Genomic DNA, 5,297 nt, shown 5'->3' on the forward strand with positions numbered 1-5,297 from the left:
GTTCAAAACATAATCAGTAAGAAGAGTCATCTTCTAGTTCTTAAGTCGGCATTGTGCCTTTTGTATTTGATTCCGATGCAATTTCTGTGTTTTATCGTCAGTAAGAAGGTCAGAGGGATACAGTTATCCTGAAGTGAAACATCGGAATCTATAACAAGTGTCACAGGGATGGTTCAAAACGTAGACAGTAGGAAGAGTCAGTCTTCTTGTACTTGAGCCGGCATTGTGCGTTTTGTTTTTAATTCCGATGCAATTTCTGTTTTTCATCGTCAATAAGAAGGTCAGAGGGATACAGTAAACCTGAAGTGAAGCATCGGAATCTATAACTAGTGTCACAGGAGTGGTTCAAATCATAGACAGTAAGAAGAGTCAGTCTTATTGTACTTAAGTCGGCAATGTGCCTTTTGTATTTAATTCCGATGCAATTTCTGTGGTTCATCGTCTAATAAGAAGGTCCAAGGGATACGGTACACCTGAAGTGAAGCATCGGAATTTATAACTAGTGTCACAGGAATGGTTTAAATCATAGACAGTATGAAGAGTCAGTCTTCTTGTACTTAAGTCGGCATTGTGCCTTTCCTATTTAATTCCTATGAAATTTCTGTGTTTCATCGTCAATAAGAAGGTCAGAGGGATACAGTAAACTCGAAGAGAAGCATCGGAATCTATAACTAGTGTCACAGGAATGGTTCAAAACATAGTCAGTAAGAAGAGTCAGTCTTCTTGTACTTAAGTCGGCATTGTGCCTTTTGTATTTAATTCCGATGCAATTTCGGTGTTTCATCGTGAATAAGAAGGTCCAAGGGATACAGTAAACCTGAAGTGAAGCATCGGAATCTATAACTTGTGTCACAGGAGTGGTTCAAATCATAGACAGTAAGAAGAGTCAGTCTTATTGTACTTAAGTCGGCATTGTGCCTTTTCTATTTAATTCCGATGCAATTTCTGTGTTTCATCGTCAATAAGGAGGTCAGAGGGATACAGTAAATCTGAAGTGAAACATCGGATTCAATAACTAGTGTCACAGGAATGGTTCAAAACATAGACAGTAATAAGAGTCAGTCTTCTTGTACTTAAGTCGGCATTGTGCCATTTGTATTTAATTCCGACGCAATTTCTGTGTTTCATCGTCAATAAGAAGGTCCAAGAGATACAGTAAACCTGAAGTGAGGCATCGGAATCTATAACTAGTGTCACAGGAATGGTTCAAATCATAGACAGTAAGAAGAGTCAGTCTTCTTGTACTTAAGTCGGCATTGTGCCTTTTCTATTTAATTCCGATGCAATTTCTGTCTTTCATCGTCAATAAGAAGGTCAGAGGGATACAGTAAACCTGAAGTGAAGCATCGGAATCTATAAGTGGTGTCACATTAATGGTTCAATACATAGTCAGCAAGAAGAGTCAGTCTTCTTGTACTTTAGTCGGCATTGTGCGTTTTGTATTTAATTCCGATGCAATTTCTGTTTTTCATCGTCAATAAGATGGGCAGAGGGATACAGTAAACCAGAAGTGATGCATCGGATTCTATAACTAGTGTCACAGGATGGTTCAAAACATAGACAGTAGGAAGAGTCAGTCTTCTTATTCTTAAGTCGGCTTAGTGCCTTTTCTATTTCACTCCGATATAATTTGTATGTTTCATCGTCAATAAGAAGGTCAGAGGGATACAGTAAACCTGATGTGAGGCATCGGAATCCATAACTAGTTTCACAGGAATGGTTCAAATCATAGACAGTAAGAAGAGTCAGTCTTCTTGTACTTAAGTCGGCATTGTGCCTTTTCTATTTAATTCCGATGCAATTTCTGTCTTTCATCGTCAATAAGAAGGTCAGAGGGATACAGTAAACCTGAAGTGAAGCTCGGAATCTATAAGTGGTGTCACATTAATGGTTCAATACATAGTCAGTAAGAAGAGTCAGTCTTCTTGTACTTAAGTCGGCATCGTGCCTTTTGTATTTTATTCCGATGCAATTTCTGTGTTTCATCGTCAGTGAGAGGGTCAGAGGGATACATTAAACCTGAATTGAGGCATCATAATCTATAACTAGAGTCACAGGAGTGGTTCAAAACATAGACAGTAAGAAGAGTCAGTCTACTTGTACTTAAGACGGCATTGTGCCATTTCTATTTAATTCCGATGCAATTTCTGTGTTTCATCGTCAATAAGAAGGTCCAAGGGATACAGTAAACCTGAAGTGAGGCATCGGAATCTATAACTCGTGTCACAGGAATGGTTCAGAACATAGACAGTAGAAAGAGTGAGTCTTCTTGTACTTGAGCCGGCATTGTGCGTTTTGTTTTTAATTCCGATGCAATTTCTGTGTTTCATCGTCAATAAGAAGGTCCAAGGGATACAGTAAACCTGAAGTGAGGCATCGGAATCTATAACTCGTGTCACAGGAATGGTTCAGAACATTGACAGTAGAAAGAGTGAGTCTTCTTGTACTTGAGCCGGCATTGTGCGTTTTGTTTTTAATTCCGATGCAATTTCTGTTTTTCATCGTCAATAAGAAGGTCAGAGGAATACAGTAAAGCTGAAGTGAAGCATCGCAATCAGTAACTAGTGTCACAGGAATGGTTCATAACATAGACAGTAGGAAGAGTCAGTCTTCTTGAACTTGAGTCGGCATTGTGCCTCTTGTATTTAATTCCGATGCAATTTCTGTTTTTCATTGTCAATAAGAAGGTCAGAGGGATACAGTAAACCTAAAGTGAAGCATCGGAATCTATAACTAGTGTCACAGGAATTGTTCAAAACATAGACAGTAGGAAGAGTCAGTCTTCTTGTACTTAAGACGGCATTGTGCCTTTTGTATTAAATTCCGATGCAATTTCTGTGTTTCATCGTCAATAAGAAGGTCGGAGGTATACAGTGCACCTGAAGTGAAGCATCGGAAACTATAACTAGTGTCACAGGAATGGTTCAAATCATAGACAGTAAGAAGAGTCAGTCTTCTTGTACTTAAGTCGGCATTGTGCCATTTCTATTTAATTCCGATGCAATTTCTGTGTTTCATCGTCAATAAGAAGGTCCAAATGATACAGTAAACCTGAAGTGAGGCATCGGAATCTATAACTCGTGTCACAGGAATGGTTCAGAACATAGACAGTAAGAAGAGTCAGTCTTCTTGTACTTAAGTCGGCATTGTGCCTCTTCTATTTAATTCCGATGCAATTTCTGTGTTTCATCGTCAATATGAAGGTCAGAGGGATACAGTAAACCTGAAGTGAAGCATCGGAATCTATAACTAGTGTCACAGGAGTGGTTCAAATCATAGACAGTAAGAAGAGTCTGTCTTATTGTACTTAAGTCGGCATTGTGCCTTTTCTATTTAATTCCGATGCAATTTCTGTGTTTCATCGTCAATATGAAGGTCAGAGGGATACAGTAAACCTGAAGTGAAGCATCGGAATCTATAACTAGTGTCAGAGGAATGGTTCAGAACATAGACAGTAGAAAGAGTGAGTCCTCTTGTACATGAGCCGGCATTGTGCGTTTTGTTTTTAATTCCGATGCAATTTCTGTCTTTCATCGTCAATAAGAAAGTCAGAGGGATACAGTAAAGCTGAAGTGAAGCATCGCAATCAATAACTAGTGTCACAGGAATGGTTCATAACATAGACAGTAGGAAGAGTCAGTCTTCTTGAACTTGAGTCGGCATTGTGCCTCTTGTATTTAATTCCGATGCAATTTCTGTTTTTCATTGTCAATAAGAATGTCAGAGGGATACAGTAAACCTAAAGTGAAGCATCGGAATCTATAACTAGTGTCACAGGAATTGTTCAAAACATAGACAGTAGGAAGAGTCAGTCTCCTTGTACTTAAGTCGGTATTGTGAATTTTGTATTTAATGCCGATGCAATTTATGTGTTTCATCGTCAATAAGGTGGTCAGAGGGATACAGTAAACCTGAAGTGAAGCATCGGAATCTATAACTAGTGTCACAGGAATGGTTCAAAACATAATCAGTAAGAAGAGTCATCTTCTAGTACTTAAGTCGGCATTGTGCCTTTTGTATTTGATTCCGATGCAATTTCTGTGTTTTATCGTCAGTAAGAAGGTCAGAGGGATACAGTTATCCTGAAGTGAAACATCGGAATCTATAACAAGTGTCACAGGGATGGTTCAAAACGTAGACAGTAGGAAGAGTCAGTCTTCTTGTACTTGAGCCGGCATTGTGCGTTTTGTTTTTAATTCCGATGCAATTTCTGTTTTTCATCGTCAATAAGAAGGTCAGAGGGATACAGTAAACCTGAAGTGAAGCATCGGAATCTATAACTAGTGTCACAGGAGTGGTTCAAATCATAGACAGTAAGAAGAGTCAGTCTTATTGTACTTAAGTCGGCAATGTGCCTTTTGTATTTAATTCCGATGCAATTTCTGTGGTTCATCGTCTAATAAGAAGGTCCAAGGGATACGGTACACCTGAAGTGAAGCATCGGAATTTATAACTAGTGTCACAGGAATGGTTTAAATCATAGACAGTATGAAGAGTCAGTCTTCTTGTACTTAAGTCGGCATTGTGCCTTTCCTATTTAATTCCTATGAAATTTCTGTGTTTCATCGTCAATAAGAAGGTCAGAGGGATACAGTAAACTCGAAGAGAAGCATCGGAATCTATAACTAGTGTCACAGGAATGGTTCAAAACATAGTCAGTAAGAAGAGTCAGTCTTCTTGTACTTAAGTCGGCATTGTGCCTTTTGTATTTAATTCCGATGCAATTTCGGTGTTTCATCGTGAATAAGAAGGTCCAAGGGATACAGTAAACCTGAAGTGAAGCATCGGAATCTATAACTTGTGTCACAGGAGTGGTTCAAATCATAGACAGTAAGAAGAGTCAGTCTTATTGTACTTAAGTCGGCATTGTGCCTTTTCTATTTAATTCCGATGCAATTTCTGTGTTTCATCGTCAATAAGGAGGTCAGAGGGATACAGTAAATCTGAAGTGAAACATCGGAATCAATAACTAGTGTCACAGGAATGGTTCAAAACATAGACAGTAATAAGAGTCAGTCTTCTTGTACTTAAGTCGGCATTGTGCCATTTGTATTTAATTCCGACGCAATTTCTGTGTTTCATCGTCAATAAGAAGGTCCAAGAGATACAGTAAACCTGAAGTGAGGCATCGGAATCTAAAACTAGTGTCACAGGAATGGTTCAAAACATAGAAAGTAAGAAGAGTCAGTTTTCTTGTACTTAAGTCGGCATTGTGCCTTTTCTGTTTAATTCCGATGCAATTTCTGTGTTTCATTGTCAATAAGAAGGTCCAAGGGATGCAGTACACCTGAAGTGAA

Source organism: Schistocerca piceifrons, unplaced genomic scaffold (assembly GCF_021461385.2).
Source record: "Schistocerca piceifrons isolate TAMUIC-IGC-003096 unplaced genomic scaffold, iqSchPice1.1 HiC_scaffold_1544, whole genome shotgun sequence".
NCBI classification, from domain to species: domain Eukaryota; kingdom Metazoa; phylum Arthropoda; class Insecta; order Orthoptera; family Acrididae; genus Schistocerca; species Schistocerca piceifrons.